At 41.5% G+C, this 18,046-nt stretch overlaps 1 long non-coding RNA gene across 13 annotated transcripts in view; it reads right to left on the reverse strand.

Annotated features, from left to right (window-relative positions):
- The window catches only part of LOC122439514, a 517,062-nt gene that overhangs the window by 34,969 nt on the left and 464,047 nt on the right, over window positions 1–18,046 (reverse strand). For 10 of the 13 annotated variants that reach the window (XR_006268903.1, XR_006268898.1, XR_006268896.1 and 7 more), the window contains one exon: window positions 11,620–15,066. The exons of the other annotated variants lie outside the window; for them this stretch is intronic. This is a non-coding gene — a long non-coding RNA (uncharacterized LOC122439514). Of the gene's footprint in view, window positions 1–11,619; window positions 15,067–18,046 lie in introns of those variants that run through there. 13 annotated transcript variants of the gene reach the window in all.

Below are 18,046 nucleotides of genomic sequence, written 5' to 3' on the forward strand. Positions count from 1 at the left end.
GGTTAGTCTTGGACCTATTTCTAGCTATTTGAACATTTCCTGGTTTGCCTACTGATTCTACTGACAATTCAGAAATTCAAGAGATGTTACAAAGTTTAATAATATTTTCCAAGATTTTGAAGGTCATTGGTCATGGCTTTGCTGGTCCAGTGTTTATTATTCATTTACATACTTTTAAATGTTTTCCAAACCTCACTGGTTTCCAAAGGACCTCTCAACCATTTTCTATCCTAACAAATGAATACAGAAGAGGAATTTCCCTTCTACAAATAAACATGATGTAAGGTTCACGTCCACATATCCTTATATAATTTTATATCTATATTAATCACCATTAACTGACCTACTTTCCTAAATAACTTCAAATTAACTAGTGATTGTAAATTTAGCCCTAGAACCTGATAACGGCTCTCGATAACCTCTGTGGTTGAAAGGAAGCTATTCATTGGAGGGCCTAAAGGATACCACGTTACCCTGGTTTGTCTAATGAAGCATTTTTCTTTTGCAAGCTGTTGTGCTTGCCTTGTGTGTAAATCACATGAACTGAACAGGGTTTTCAGGGGGCTGAGGGAGAGAAGAGGCTGAGGAGTGAGAGATCAATGGGAGACAGGGCTGGAAGAGTGGAAGCTACTACAGGAAGATATTTTAGGGGAAGAGCTGGGATGATCTACGGACATAAAGGATGCTTTTGGTGTATGATGTGCAAACAATCCCTTCACGCCCCTCAAAAACAAACTAGCAAACATATATATTCAGTTCAGTTCAGTCACTCAGTCATGTCAGATTCTTTGCCACAGCATGCCAGGCCTTCCTGTCTATCACCAACTCCTGGACTTCACCCAAATTCATGTCCATTGAGTCGGTGATGCCATCCAACCATCTCATCCTCTGTTATCCCCTTCTCCTCCTGCCTTCAATCTTTCCCAGCATCAGGGTCTTTTCAAATGAGTCAGCTCTTTGCATCAGGTAGCCACAGTATTGGAGTTTCAGCTTCAACATCAGTCCTTCCGATGAACACCCAGGACTGATCTCCCTTAGGATGGACTGGTTGGATCTCCTTGCAGTCCAAGGGACTCTCAAGGGTCTCTCCTACATATGTATTAGGCATCTCTAGTTTTATCTGGGGATGCATGCTAAGACTGGACTCAGGGAGAAAGAAGCATGGCCTGAGGGGCTGAGTGACAATCAGATTACTCCTGGAAGCAGCACCTCCAAAGCAAAGGAAAAGAAAGCTGTCCACTTTTTATGGCTGCTCTTTCATTTCTCTGCTGCTTTCAAGATGCCAGAGTTTATAGGTGAAGAAAAGAGAAATGAGAGTTTATGGAGAAATGAGATGAGCTTAACCTCTTTGGAGAGGAAATGATGAGTCATTTGCCATGAGAGTTGACTAGATAAGGATTTTTTAAAAAAATTCTTCCTGTGTTGCTCACAGAAACAGAATAACTGAAGTGTTTTAATAAGTTCTCATTTCAGTGGCTAATCATACACCGATGTGACCGCAGTAGAACAAAGTAGAGGGCTTTTTTAAACCGTAGCACAACTCAAGGGGAAGAGAGAGTGCTTGGAAAGCCTAAATGGGGGCAAGATGGCTTGCATGTTGTTCCAACGAGAGAAAAATGTGTTCAGACATTTTTACAAAATCTGCTGAGAAGAGGTAAGTTGCTTTTATATTTTTTTTGGTGAAGAAGCCAGTTCAAATTCAATTCTGAGATAAGGCTTTGGGGGAAGTGACGCATAGTGACTGAGCTGAGTTAGGGGTGCAGGGGACAGAGGTCAGCAAGGGTAGGCTTCAATCCATCCTGAAGCCTATAAGCTGGTCAACAGTCAGGGGAAATCTGACTAGCTACTATAGTGAAGCTTTTCTTCCTTGGAACCTGGCTCTATGTCTCAGTCAAATTTGTATTCCCCTAAGACTTTACATATTCAAGCACTGGGTAGATTTAAATATGAGAGCTAGACTTCCAGGTTCTCAGGGAAGAAGACAGTCTGGTTTGGTAACTTTTGTCAGTGAGAATGGGATCGTAAACTCCCATCCCAGGCTCACCTGTGACAAATATGTGGCAAATCACTATATTTAATTTTTACTCACTTCTTCCTTTCTATAAAGAACGTTCACATTGTTACAAACATTCCTCCCCCTAAAAGTTGGACCCTTGCTTACTAAGCTATTTGGGGGCAGGAGGGGTCACTTCCTGTGGCATGATCCCAAATCATTGTTAGAATTTCCTTTATAATGTGGCACAGATTTGAGATGACATCTCAGAAATGGATTACTCTAAGGTATGTGGTGGCTATACAGAAAGAAAAATGTATCAGCAATCCTATAACCAACAGATTTTCTTCAAATCTCATATCTATGCCTTCTTCAAATCTCATATCTCTGCCTTACCTTCCTCTTCTCTGATTCTATAATTACCTCTCCTTCCTCACTTTTTGCTCACTTGTGAATCTACTGAAATCCAGGCTGCAGATCCATTGCTCCACTAAAACTGTTCTTGTCAAAGACACCCTTGAGCTCCACGTGGCAAAATGCAATAGACAAATCTGCCAACCTCATCTATTGAAACTTCACTGGCGCTAGATAGTACTGGCCCAGCATCTTCCTCTTTAAAGAAGAAAAAAGAAAAAACTTAAATATTTTACACATGTTGATTAACATGTGGTTTTATAAATATATTTGGTTTTCTCTGTTGTGATTTATTTATACTTAGAGTCATACTATGTATATTCTTTTTAAAAGTTTTTTATTGGAGTATAGCTGCCTTACAATGTAGTGTGAGTTGGTACTGTACAGCAAAGTGAATCAGCTATATCTGTACATACATCCCCTCTTTTTTGGATTGCCTTCCTATTTAGTTCACCACAAAGCACTGAGTGGATTCCTCTGCTACACAGCAGGGTCTCATTAGTTATCTGTGGCTATATAATTTAAATGTGCAAAAGGGCCCATCATTAAAAAAAAAGAAAAGTCCATGCAGTTTTTGATTTAAAAAATAAAAATACAGGATACCCAGTTAAACTTGAATTTCAGATAAACAATGCTTTTTTAAAATATAAGTATATCCCATTTAATATAGGAGGTATATTATGCTAAAAAAAAAGTATTTGTTGTTTATCTGAAATTCAAACTTAACTGAGGTATTTTGTATTTTTTCTGGCAACTCATGCAACCATATCCCATGCCTTATCCAACTCTCCAGAAGCAGTGAATTTTAATTTTTAAAAAGCAGTTTCTTCTGGGAATGAGCTCCTTATTTCTAAATATTTTAAAACCTCCTGATTTTTTACTTTATCCCTTTGCTTCTGTGATGATGAATGAGGATTTAGTTCCCTTGCATGATTCCCTTTCTCCTTTCCCCACTTTTTTGCAACAGAATCATACTTGCTATGTTAATTGCTGTTTCCTTAACAAGCTTTCTAAAATACCAACAGCTTCAAATTCTTATTCCATCAACTACAGGTCTTCTGACTTTTTGTAATGTGAGGGAATTAGTGCTGCTGCCCTATTCTTTATCTCTTCTTTCCACTTCCACCTCCTACTTTCTGTCTTCTGTACTCATTCTATGGATAAAGCAAGGTTGATGGTATTTACCATTGGTTCTACAACAGGAACTAGGCTTATATTTTGATTCTAAAAACTACAAGTCAATAAAGTGCTTACATTATTTTGACACCCTACCAATGCAGTTTTCATACTCTGTTACATTAAAATCTATTGATCTCATACTTTTGGGAGCTCTTTTGCTTGTGTGTGATATAATACCATGCACTGGTTATTTAGACAATGTTGATTCAGTGAGTTATGCATATCTTCCAAATGTTGACAATATCAATATTTTACAATATCAAAAAAATAACATTTGTTAATACCACCACTGATCTCATCAGGAAGGTCTTTAAGTATCGAGAATCTGTCAGGTTTGTAGTAGCGGATACAAGTTTTCCAAGATTGTCATTTCTGCTTGACAGTTTGCATTTTATCAGTGGCAATAAATACTGTCAGTCCTTTTCTTTGAAGCGATGGGCTCATTTCATTCATTTTAGGAAATGTCTGCCAAAATTCCAAGTTTGAATAATCAGAGTTTGTCTATCAATTGTTCACTCAAGTAAAAATAGTGCTTCATGGCAAAAGCATCTAATTTAGCTCACAAACAGCTGCACAAGTGCTTGTCCCCAAGAACACCTTCATGCTGCGGTTGATGGAGGGTTCTGCACGTTTGTTTTGATGCGAAGAATATTTAAAAAGACATGCTCAAGAGTCAAGATGAATAAAACTAACAATTTTTGCTGCTTTGTCTATGACATTTTAAAATAAAGGGTGGTGGGGTTTTTTTTTCGTTTGTTTTTATTTTTGGTTGTTTTCACCAGAGTGCATGGCAGAGGAGAATTCAGTGCCTGTTAGTACTGCTTGGTAGCACCAATTCATTTATGCTAGTAAGCAGTTTTAACCATCTTGGCTTATGCAAATTTCAAAGACATGCAAAAGGCATATTTTAGCAGTATTATGAAGAGTGTCAATCTCAGATCTCCATCTCACAGAGTCCCTGAAGATGTCTCTGTGTTTCCTAGGAATCTGTGGAGCCCAGTCTGAAATCCAGTCTGGGTCTGGAGACCTCCCTCTCAGCACCCTCTAACTTCCTTCTCTTTGAGCAAAATCCCCAGACCTCCCTTCACAGGCGTGAGTTAGCAATTCTGTTATTTGGATCCCATGTCATCTTTTTGTTGTTATTTACCCCTTGATTTATTACCACAGGAAAAAGGCATAAGGGAGGCAAAGTTTTCTGAGTCCTTGTATACATAAAGTATCTTTATTCTCTCTTCACACATGATGGTTTAGCTGGGTATGGAATTACAGCTTGAAAATCATCTTCCTTTGAAACTTTGCATTGTTCTACTGTCTTCTAGCCCTTGGTCTTGCTAATTGCAAAGTCTGATGACCGGGTGATTCTTATTTCTTTATAAGTTGTTTCCTCCATATCCCATTGAGAAAGCATTTCAGATCATGTTTATATCCTTGGTGTTTCTACATTTCAACGAGATGTGCCTAGGTGTGGGTCTTTTATTTCTTTCATCCATGTAGGACTTCAGATCCTGTAAAACCCGTAGACCTTTAAATCTGTCTCTCTGAAATATCCCTGCATTATTTCTTTGATAGTTTATTACTTGTTTTCTCTTTCCAGCACTTCCATTAGTCAGTTTTTGTATCCCATGTCATCTTTTTATTGTTATTTACCCCTTGATTTATTACCACAGGAAAAAGTCATATGGGAGGCGAAGTTTTCTGAGTCTGTAGTTTTCCTTTCTTTATTATTTCTTTCTTTCATGTTCTTTAGTTTTCTTTCTATGTTGCTTATTTTTATTTGTAAATAGCATTTTCTGTCTCTGACTTTTTCTTCTACTTTCTGATATTTCCATTTTGATTTGTAATGCTTCTATTGAATGTTGTACTTTGGCAGTCATATTTTATTATTCAAAACATCTTTCTTTTGTTTTGATTATTCCTTTTTTTGCTGCAATCTTTTTGAAGATTTTTCTGTTCCATATATTAATATTTCACTTCCTCCAGTGTCATATTTACCTATTATTTATCATGATCTCTTTGTGTTGGACACTTTCTTAAAATCTAGTGATCTTTAATTGTCTATTCATATTTAAGAGTGAGGCAATAAAAAGTTAACTGGGTGCTCTGGGTACATGGAAGACCCTGTCATCTCACAGATTTAGATCAAGGTTAACACGCTTTATTAAAGCATGTTATTTCTCCATGCTTCAGGTTCCATTATCCAGGCTCCAGGCTCCAAAATCACTGCAAATGGTGACTGCAGCCATTAAATTAAAAGACGCTTGCCTTGGAAGAAAAGCTATGACCAACCTAGATAGCAGATTAAAAAGCAGAGACATTACTTTGCCAACAAAAGTCTGTCTAGTCAAAGCTATGGTTTTCCAGTAGTCTTGTATGGTTGTGAGAGTTGGACTATAGAGAAAGCTGAGTGCCGAAGAATTGATGCTTTTGAACTGTGATGTTGGAGAAGGCTCTTGAGAGTCCCTTGGACTGCAAGAAGATCCAATCAGTCCATCCTAAAGGAGATCGGTCCTGGGTGTTCATTGGAAGGACTGATGCTGAAGCTGAAGCTCTAATACTTTGGCCACCTGATGCGAAGAGCTGACTCATTGGAAGAGATCCTGATGCTGGGAAAGACTGAGGGCAGGAGAAGAAGGGGACAGCAGAGGATGAAATGGTTGGATGGCATCACCGACTCAGTGGACATGAGTTTGAGTAAACTCCGGGAGTTGGTGATGGACAGGGAGGCCTGGTGTGCTGCGGTTCTTGGGGTCGCAAATAGTCAGAGACGACTGAGCGACTGAAGTGAACTAACATGCTTAGTAGGAAGGTAGACTTTATTTAAAGGAGGTCACTTCTAGGAACTGTAGAGTATAGGCCTTCAACTTACAGAGAGGAGGTTTTGTTTGTTTGTTTGTTTTTTCTAGCCAGAGATTCAGAATGCAGGGGTGAATGTGGTCGAAGAGCAACAGTTATGTATATTCTTCCTTTCAATGCATTCCTCTCTGTTCAACCCTTAGCCTCACTTCTGTTCTCTGTGGTACACTTCTCTAGGATTCCGCAGGGCAGGTCGGGTCTTCCTGTAACCCCATCTCTTGCACGTGTTCTCTGCGCTGTGTCTTCCTGGGTCACACTCAGTCACTCTTCCATCTCCTTTCCATCCTCCAGAAATCACCGACATGAAGCCACTGACGGTTCTTCCCCATGTCTTTACTGCAGTCACATTTATGTCTTTTCTAAAACCGTGTTACTAAGATCGTTTCCTAGGTCTCAGGATAGAAAGGGGAGTGGGAGATGTGCTCATCACCCCACCATCCTTAACCAGTAACTCTCTTCTTTTGACTCCTATGACCTCTGCTCTCCCAGTTCCACTGGGCTCACTCTTTTACTGGTTTGCTCTTCCGTATTGATGGCTTCTTGTAGGAGTTTCTCTTTTCTCCCTACTCTCTTCCAAGACAATCTTATCCACTGGATCATTTTTAAATGTTTATCTATATGCTGGTTGTTCCTCATCTGCACCTCCCTCCCAGACATGACTTCTGGACTCCAGGCTCTTTATCCAACTGCCTATTTGAAATCGTGAGCATTTCAGACCCTTCCAAGGCTAGTTTCCAACATTCCCCTCTCCAGCTTGCCCCCGTCTCAGTAAAGGGCCCTTTCCCTCTGCAGAGATTTCCACTCTTGTTTCCTCTTCCAGGAAGGCTGCCCTCTTCTCTACTCGCATGGCTACTTTCTTCTCAATCTGAGGCAAAACTTCCCTAACTATACAAAGTTTCTCCCTCCTTCCCACACTGGTCTTTTGTCTCTTGGCAGCCTGCTATCAATCTTCATAAAACTTTTTAAACTTGAAATTATGTATTAATATTATGCTTATTTTCTCCCTTTCTTACTAAATGGTAAGGCCCACTACAGGTAGGGACTGTGCTGTTATATTTGTCACTGCTCTTCTAGCACTACCATAGTGCTGGACATGTAGAAAGAATTTAACAAATACTGTAAAATCGTTAGATACAGCTTAAAACGAATGCTGAGATCTCAAATGTTTTCTTATTTATAATCATCTGAAAACTGCCCTAAAGGGCCTCAAAAATATTCTAACTCATCCCATCACTTAATTTTTAAAATTTTTACTTGCAACCTGAAGATATAATTCATTTAAAGCAGAATACTGTATTGATAGAGCCATGATGGAGAAGAGTATGGGGGTTCCTTAGAAAACTAGAAACTACCATTTGACCCAGCAATCCCACTCTTGGGCATATACCCAGAGAAAATCATAATTCAAAAATATACTTGCTCCCCAGTGTTCATTGCAGCACTGTTTCCAATAGACAGGATATGGAAGCAACCAAAATGTCCAGCACCAGAGGAATGGATAGAGATGTGGTATGTATATATATACAGTGGGATATTAGCCATAAAAAGTAAAAAAAAAAAAAGTATCATTTGCAGAGAGATGGGCAGACCTAGAGACCATCATACAGAGTGAAGTAGGTAAATCAGAAAGAGAAAAACAACGGAGGAGCCTGGTGGGCTGCCGTCTATGGGGTCGCACAGAGTCAGACACAACTGAAGCGACTTAGCAGCAGCAGCAGCAGCATAATATCACTTATATGATATGGGGACAGGGAGGAAGGGAGAATGAGGTGAATCGGGAGATTGGGATTGACATATATACACTACCATGTATAAAATAACTAAAGAGAAATTACCGTATGGCACAGGGAATTCTACTTAATGCCCTGTGGTGATTTAAATGGAAGGGAATCTGGAAAAGAGGGGATGTAGGTACACATATGACTGAGTTGCTTTGCTGTACAGAAGAAATTAATTCAACATTGCAAAGCAACTATATTTCAGTAAAAATTAATTAAAAAGACAGAATACTATAATACTTGTGAATACAGTTTAGTCCAGAGAACAATGTGAGTGACTTTTAAGGCATGTATCACTTCTTGAAGTGATATATGTCATCTTTTTTGATATATGCCATCTCTCTGCCATCTACAGGGTAAGAACTCCAAGCGAATTTTCTCTCAGCTTTTTCCTTTTGTCCTTACTTGACCCAACTTTATGAAATTGATATGGCTTGCTTGATTAGGGCCATGAATATTAAGTTCAAAATGGATTATGAATCATGACACCACCTGAGAACACAGGAATGAAAAAGCAGCAAGACTTTTCTGCTAAAGCCAGACAGCTCTCTATATTTCACTCCTTTAATTCTGCCAAATAAAATGTCATGAAATAGATCAGATAGATCTAGAGGATCTCACTGTCACAAAGAGCCATATTCATCAGATATATGTCAATTGTCCTGCTACAGATCCTTGGCTTGATTCCTGACACCTACTTCTTCAGGGAAGACACGGAAACACAAAGCTGCTTACACAGAGAACTAAGCCCTAGGAACTGACAGAGTAAGATATTATTAACGGCTCTGAATATGTATTTTGGCCAGACCAGTCATCACCACAAGATCCTTTTATTACCTCTTGGCACTAGAAAGAATCACTTGGACTAAGCTTATGAATGCTACTAGCTGTCAAAGGAAAAGAATACCTTTTATGCTGTAATTCTTGATTTTAATGGGAAACAAATTCTTGGAAACTATTCTTTAATTCAGTTTTTAAGGTACATATTTGATATAGCAATAAGAGCTGTTTTGTGTAGTAATAAGAGCTTGTCTTATCACATCTGAAGAAAACCAACTGCTAGGGAGATTCTCTTTCTGCCCCTCTTATCCTGTAAGACCCTTGAAACATGTGCCCTAGTCTCCGGCAGGCAGCTCCTATCCTGTGGGAATGAGCTTCAGAGAAAATCATTCACCTTGTAAGGCCTTCCTCTGGTCTCAGGGAAGCTATAAAGGAAACCGGGAGGGGCTGGTGGAGGGGTGGATGATTGCTTGGAGAGGTGGCTATTGACAGAACCATGATGCGGAGGAAGTTGTGCTAATTAACTGGATCTGTGTCTACATCATTGTCTCCCGAGCCCAGGACACTTGGCTTCCTCAGTGTGCTCTGGCTAAGCTCAGAGATACTTCCTTAGGAGGAGACCAAATAAATCCAGCTTTTAAAGTCAGACCACTCAGATTTGAATACCAGTTAAACCACTTTTAGGGCTTCCCTCATGGCTCAGACGGTAAAGCATCTGCCTGCAATGTGAGAGACCTGGGTTTGATCCCTGGGTCAGGAAGATCCCCTGAAGAAGGAAATGACAACCCACTCTAGTACTCTTGCCTGGAAAATTCCAAGGACTGAGGAGCCTGGTAGGCTACATATAGTCCATGGGGTCTCAAAGAGTCAGACATGACTGAGCGACTTCACTTTCTTTGTTTAAACCACTTTTTGGCTGGGTAACGTTATCAAGTAAACTCAACTTCCCTGAGTTTCAATTTTTTTTAATCTGAACATGTGCATAAAATCAGAACCTCTCTCTGTGTTTCTTTTTGTGTGTGTGTGTGAGTATTAAGTGAAAAAGTTCTCAGAACTGTGAAAATATAAATCAAGTGCTAAATACATATTGTTAGTTGCTGTGAGCATTGCTGCTATCTTTCCATCATTCATTCTCCTTCTCCTGGAAACTATCCCATTCTTGTTTGGGTTTGCATGACCAATACTATAAGATCTTTGCATTTGGGTCTTAGCTCAATATTCCTGGCTCAGGCCTTAAGTGACACAATCCCAACCTCCTGGCCATGGTTCTTGGTCCTAGGGTGGGTGTGTGATCTACTTTGGTCCAGTGTGACTTGAAATGATTGCTGGGGAATCCTGAGAAAGAAACAGTCTCGCTTTTCCAAGAGAAGTTTCCGAGGGAAGTGGCATCTTCACTATTAGCTCTATTTCTTTTATTATTATTATTGCAGATGACAATTCTAGGTTTTCTGGAGGGACTTGACCTTTGTCTTCACCAACCTGCTATAGAGGGAGGAGTCAAGTTGGACACAAAAGTGGATTCAGGGAATTTACTAAACTTCGCCACTGAGCATAGGGACAGAGACAAGGTTAGAACCTCCACAAGAATCCTCACAGGTCAGACACTGAGATCATGTTAAGGAAATTAAAATGGAACTAACCTTGTTCATGCTTCAGAAGTAGGACAGCGGGCCTCTGACTGACTTCTGACCCTGCCTAAACTGCGTGCCTGCCTGCAAACACACCAGTCACTACCAGCAGGTCAAGTAGCACTTTAGGTTAAAAGAGGGAGCGGGTCTTGGATTTTCTTGAGCTCCTGGAGGCCTGGCTAGACCCCTGGGTTCAGAAAATCTTATGACTCGCAAGGTGAAACAAACAGCATTGAAAAGTTAAAGGAAAGTCAGCCGCCTTTTTGCTCACAAACTGATGATACCACCAGTTCGTAGCCTGGGGTTATATGCAGGAGCCCCCAAAACTGCAATCTGAAGTCTCACTCATGGGGTGGATGCACCGCCTGGGACCCTTTCCCCATTGGGACTCCAGATTGCGGTTAACGAGGGACTTCCCAGAGCTGTTTAAGTTTGGATGTTGGTCAGCCCAATTTGGTGATGTATGTGCTGTTACTTTTCTCTATTATTTCTGTTGCTCTTCTTTCAATGACTGTACATTGAAATTAAGTTAAATAATCCTCTATTAAATATTGAAATTGTTTATTGTGTGTGACATGTAGTTTTTTTTGATAATGAGTCCTTTGAACCTAAAACAAAAGTAAAACTTTTGGCAAAACAGATGGCAGCCAAGGTGTTGTGCAACTTGGGGCCCCATGTTATATATCAAGAGGCTTCTGAAAATGCTTCATGAATTTCTTGAGGGGAGTGAGGAGAGATAAATTAGGAATACGGGCTTAACATAAACACACTGGTATTTGTATAAATAGGTAAAGGACAAGGACCTACTGTATAACACATAAAACAATAATCAACATCTTATAATAACCTATAATGGAAAAGAATTTGAAAAGGAATATATATATATGTGTGTGTGTGTATTTATATATATATATAACTTAATTACTTCATTAACACAAATTTTAAAACACAAATTTTAAATTAACTATACTTAAAAAGAAAAACATTGCTTTATGAATTATTAGCAGCAAGATAGCAGGAAGTTATAAGACATTAACAATCCTGAAAAAGCAAGTTCTCCAAGGTCCTTGCCTTCCTTCCAATAACTTGGCCACAAAAGGGGGAAATAGTCTGATGCCATAGTAGCAAAAGCAAAGGCATCTCAGGGAATATTGCAGTTGCAAAACTTGCTATCTGAAACCCAGTAATGTGGTACAGATGTAGGCACCAGCAATCTGTGGCATGTGGGCCAATTATGAGACACAGATCAGCTCTCATTGTCAGGGGATCAATTGCCTCTCACTTTCTCCTTTCCGGTTGGAAACCAAAGTTCCCTCTGATAGAGAGAACTATCATGGGGCAGGAAAAGCAGTCACTGACAAATGTCTCTAGCCTCATTTTAGCTGTTGGTTCATCCACCTTGGGGAGACAACCCCAGCAAGCCAATTTTCAAAGCTTGCCAAGCTTTGTAGCAAAGCACAGTGAAACGAACTGATGTTTATATTTTGTTTTATTGCTTGATTCCCTGTAATGCTTATATTTTTCTTTAGCTTAACTAAATGATAACCAGATTCTTGACTCAGTGGAAACACCATATTACAACTCATAGGCAAAAGTGAAGACCTCCAAAGGCAGTGAGTCATAGAGACAATATTTAAGTTAGAAAGGGCAAGAATGTGACTGAGCCTGATTCTCAACAGCCTTTTGAAAATGCTTCATGAATTTTTAACTGCAAGAGGGCAGAAACTTGTCTTTGTGACTCAGCTGAGGGATGAATCCTCATAACCCACTGGTTTCATTTGAAGTTCAGAAAAAGAACATCATCTACTAAATCATCAATATCACTGGTTATAACACCTTGGGTTTCCCTTGGAGACTTGGCTCTGACGTATAATTCTATAACAAGCCCCAGATTAGGGGAAACATGGTGAGTGCCTAACGAATTTCACCACGATGAAGACATGAGGAAGGGTCAATGGAACAACAGACTGTGTGAGCAACATAACACGCCTTGGACCATGTCATATAGTCTAGACTGAGTACCTGCCTTCCAGGAGTTGATAGCCTAAAAAGCGACTATGTAGGATTAAATCAATGTGGGAAAACAAAAAATGATGAGCCAAGGCAGCAGGCTGAGGAGTTAGGATGAATCACTCTTCAGTGATCAATATGGTTACCACTTCTAACCTTGGCCTTCAGAGACAGCAAAGCTGCAACAGCAGATTGCAAGGTTATTACTCAGGAGGCCTGAGTTCTATTTTTAGCCCTATCCTCACAGCAGGAATAAATATTAACTGACAATATGTGGTTTAAAAAATATTAATACTCTGTTGGGAAAAAAACATTCTCCCTAAGTTCCTACCTGCTCGTGGAGGAAAATTCACCCTTGATCTCATTTTGGGCACTGCCTCTACTTCTCCAGGGTTATAGGATAGTCTCAGTTCACTTGTAAGACCAGAATAGAGAGGGGACACCCTACTGTCTCACTTTCACTTTCACCAGACCCACTCCCATAATATACATTTTCCTGGAGAAGGAAATGGCAACCCACTCCAGTACTCTCGTCTGGAAAATTCCATGGATGGAGGAGCCTGGTAGGCTACCGTCCATAGGATCGCAAAGAGTCGGACACGACTGAGCGACTTCACTTTCACCCTACTGTCTGGATCACCCTGGTCATCTCTCTGGAAAACGGGTTCTTGAGCAGAGAAAACATTTCCAGCCTTGGGAGGTACTTTACGACTCACATCTGGGCTTCCTGAGACACACACATGGCCGCTGCTCTTAGGATGTGCTCTGAAGGCAGTGCACAGCTCTGGTCCCTACTAGCTGCTAGACAGCCCAAACCCTGACCCCTTCTGCCTCAAGGAAGCTTCAACACCTCTCTCCAATCCACTTCTGCTTTCCCCAAACTTTGGAGCTCCTCTCCCATTACAGGGACTTCGCTATCATTGTTTCCATGAGTTCATGCCATGAAAGCAAAAGATGAGGCCGGGTTTACCTGCTGAGTACCTGTCAGTGTTGGCTCTTGTCCCACAACACAAGAGCCTGTTAGACATGGGGACAACAGCTGAGCTACCTTTTCACGACAGGGAAGGGAAATGCATCAACAGCAGTGAGATGGAAGTATGAATTAAATTATCAATAGGTGATCCTCTCACATACACTGGTGTGGATGGCACAAGCAATTCAATGTGCCAGGTTGAAATCTATAAAAGGGGAGGGAAAAAAATCTTCTCTGTTTTGCAGAGACTCCCTGATCTCTTTGATTATGTATTCTTGGCCTCCTTCCTGGGAGCAGAACTGCTGATGTGGCTGGAAACCTGGACACACACAGTAAAGGGTTCATTTCCCAGCCTCTTTTGCAGCTAAATGTGGCATTGCAGCCAAGCTCTGACCCATCAGAGGTAAGTGGAAACCCAGCATGTAAATTCTGTGAGTGTAGTGTCCTTAAAGAGAAGGGGCATGTCTTTCTAGGTCCTTCCTCTTTCCTGCTGACTGGGATGCAGCTCCCGATGCTCCAGCAGCAGCCTGGGTTCTTGCAGTGGACACCGCGTGTTGAGGGCGGAGGACCAGAGCTATGGTTTAGGCCCTGGTGACCTCACAGAGCTTCACCACCAGGCCTGGACTGGCCTAGCTTCAGACTTCCTCCACCCTACAGAGAAACAACTGCCTATCTTGACAAGCCTAGCTATTATTTGGAGATATCCCAGCTGATATTCCTCAAGGTAAATGAGATAACATCAGGTTTTAGATTCTCAGAAGAATTCCACAATACCAGCAATTTCACAGTACCAGGGGGAAATAGACTAAACTCACAAACATGTGAGTTTTGCATTCTCTCTGGCAATTTCAATAAGGACATGTACCCATGTGTGCACATGTTCCTGAAGTGTGCAGAAAGAAAGCTAGCTTGAGTGTCTACAATGAATTTCTAGGCTGATCCAACAGGCATGTGTATTTGAGTGGCTGTGGAACCTCTGGGCCTGAGCCCATCCTAAGCAAGGAACAAGTCAGGTCCACAAGCTGGGTGTGGTCCCTGGACTAGAGGGAGAGTTCCAGGATGCTCCAAAGATAACACTCAGCTCGTGTCTGAACATGCTTGGATTGTACTCAGGCCACAAGGTGAGAAGCATCTGAAACGAAAATACCTATGTTCCTTAAAATATTTGGTGTGATTGGGAATTGCGTTTGGGGGCCCGCATGGTCTAACTAGGGGGCATCAGGAGGAGGTGATGCTGGTGGCGGCAGGAGGCGGTGGGTCATGGCGGATGGAGGCGGCAGGAGGCGGTGGGTCATGGCGGATGGAAGCGGCAGGGACGGGCGGCGGTGACGGGGGCAGCAGCACTGGAGCAGAAGCGGTGCGGGGTGCAAGCAGACGAGGCGTCAGCTCACGGCATCGGTAACCCAAGGAAGAGGACGGCTCCAACGGCGGCAAGACGCGCTGCTACAGATTACAAGTCTGCGGAGAAAATGGACCCTTTAACACAGTTGGGGGAATGCAAACCAGTGCAGCCGCTATGGAGAACAGTGTGGAGATTCCTTAAAAAACTGGAAATAGAACTCTCATAAGACCCAGCAATCTCACTGCTGGGCATACACACCAAGGAAACCAGAATTGAAAGAGACACGTGCACCCCAGTGTTCATCGCAGCACTGTTTACAATAGCTAGAACACAGAAGCAACCTAGATGTCCATCGGCAGACAAATGGATAAGAAAGCTGTGGTACATATACACAATGGAATATTACTATTAAAAAGAACGCATTTGAATCAGTTCTAATGAGGTGATTGAAACTGGAGCCTATTCTACAGAGTGAAGTAAGTCAGAAAGATAAACACCAATACAGTATACTAACGCATATATATGGAATTTAGAAAGATGGTAACAATGCCCCTATATGTGAGACAGCAAAAGAGACACAAATGTAAAGAACAGGCCTTTGGACTCTGTGGGAGAAGGCGAGGGTGGGATGATCTGAGAGAATAGCATTGAAACGTGTATATTATCATATGTGAAACAGATCGCCGGTCCAGGTTCGATGCATGAGACAGGGTGCTCGGGGCTGGTGCACTGGGATGACCCAGAGGGATGGGATGGGGAGGGAGGTGGGAGGGGGGTTCCGGATGGGGGACACATGTTCACCCATGGCTGATTCATGTCAATGTATGGCAAAAACCACCACAATATTGTAAAGTAATTAGCCTCCAATTAAAACAAGCAAATTAATTATATATAAAAAAAGATTACAAGTCTCCAGTGGTGCTGGGAGCCATGGAACATGGCAGAGCTGCTCTGTGACAGCAGGAGCCATCAGACAACCTGGACGGCAGAAGCCGGGTACCTGCAGCAGTAGGTACCCTGGAAATGAGAAGAGAGGCCAGGAGAAACACGGTGGGGGCCACGTGGAGGCTGAGAACAGCTAACTGTTTTGACACATTTTCATCACTTCACTTAGGGCCCCTCAAACTTATCTGAGGATTGAAGAGAAGGTTTTACAAAGAGTCTGAGATCCTATGACATTAAGCAGGGGGTCAGAGCAGAGAAACACTGCTTATTACTACTAATGTTGCCTCATTTTACCCTGAGGCTCATGTGGCCTGGGGAAAACATAGGTTACATTTTTTTTTAAAGGCTCTTTATGCTGACTCTTATGATTTTTTTCACTGTGCCACATTCAGTTCACTGATAGATGGGTTTGAGACAGGCTTAAATGATCCTTTCCAGCAGCTACCTAAAGGCATTTTAAATTGGGTAAGAGAGACTTGCCTTCAAGAAACTAATATTGTCTCATGTACGTAGCATGTAGGAGGCAATAAGTGGGTGACAAGACTGACATACTATTCTGCTAGAAATGGGAAAGTAAAACACTGCAAGGACAGATTATTTCATCTTTTACATTAGAGAAGCAGCAGAAATGAAGAGCAGGTGGTCAACACTTAAAAATAAATCTTCTAATTTGGTTTGAGAATAAGACCTTGAATTGTATCTTTTGCAAAAACATTGAGTAAACTAAGGTTTAACCCTTCTTTTGTCATCCTACGTAGTACAACGAAGAGTTATAAAAATCTATTCATTAAATCAAAAATTACCTGATCAAATGCTATATTCTAAGAGCTGAGATATATACCATATGAAATTAGAGGCAAGTTAAAGATTAATAAGATACAATTCCTGTCCTTGAAAACCTCAAAGCACATGGAATAAGGAGGGGGAGAGACAGACACACAGAAATAGATGGTTACAATATAAGGTCGTAAATGAATCCAAGTGACTCTGTGGGTACAGGACTGAACATGTAACATATGAGGGTGTGTGATCTTTGAGTTGGTTATGAACAACAAACAAGGTTGTATTAAAGGCAGACTCATTGGACAGAGCATTTACTAGTAGGCCTTGAGAAATCCTAGAGAAGATTATCTGGGGAGCAGGAGACACAGTATGGTGTGGCTGGAGCAAAAGGAAATGACTGGGACCTGGGGAAGGAGAAACCAGGAGAAGACAGGGCCAGCCTGAAGGACACTGTGTGTCCATCTAAGGAGCTTGGACTTAAAATCTTTAATAGTGGTGAGTCAGCAAAGGATTTTAAGTAGCAGAAGGGCATGATCAAATTGGCTTAGGTTAGTAGCTGTTCAGTCAACACTTACTGAGTTTTTCTTAGGTGCCCCACACCATTAGACGGATAAAAGGAAGAACGCAGCTCATGGATCCTATGGTTCCATGGCAGCGGTGACAACACAAACATCCTGGGGTCGCACTCACAGGATGTGCTGGGCTCAGCCAGCCTGGGAGACGCAGAAGAGGTTCAGGAGGACCCACGCTGAGCCTCGGAGAACTCATCTGGCTGGTGTGCATCTCCAACTAGAAAGGAGTCTCTTGGACTGGAGGAGGTGCCCCTGGCACACAGTCCAAGTAACATTCAATACATTCTTAAATTGAGAGCAAAGACTTATCTGCCGTGGTCCATGTCTGGAACAAAGCCTGCAATAGAGCAGGTACAACACAGATATCTGTTGAGAAACGAAGGCAGGCAGGAAGCAAGGGTGGGCCGAGGTGAGGAAAAGTATTTTAAGTAGAAGGAACAATATGCACAAAAGCATGGATGCATGAAAGAACAGAGGGGGCATAGCTGACAACAAAGTTGGAGTATTGAGGAGGAGTGCGTATCAAGGCCAACAAGGAGTTCGGTGGCTAAACGAGGTACTCTGCTAAAGGGCTGATGTTCACCATGTAGACGCCTGGAAGCCAGAAGGATTTCTAGAAAGGTGTTATCTTTCAGACATCTCACTTTGAAAACAGCTTGGAGAATGGGCTGAAGGGATAAAACTGTATTCTGTTCAGCTATAGCAATAAAATGATGACAAGGAAGGGATAAATCTGGATATTTAGGAGGTGGAACACCTAAAAGCTTGGATATTTATCAGGGGAGAGAGCTGAGAG

This window comes from Cervus canadensis, chromosome 4 (genome assembly GCF_019320065.1).
Source record: "Cervus canadensis isolate Bull #8, Minnesota chromosome 4, ASM1932006v1, whole genome shotgun sequence".
Classification (NCBI taxonomy): Eukaryota; Metazoa; Chordata; class Mammalia; order Artiodactyla; family Cervidae; genus Cervus; species Cervus canadensis.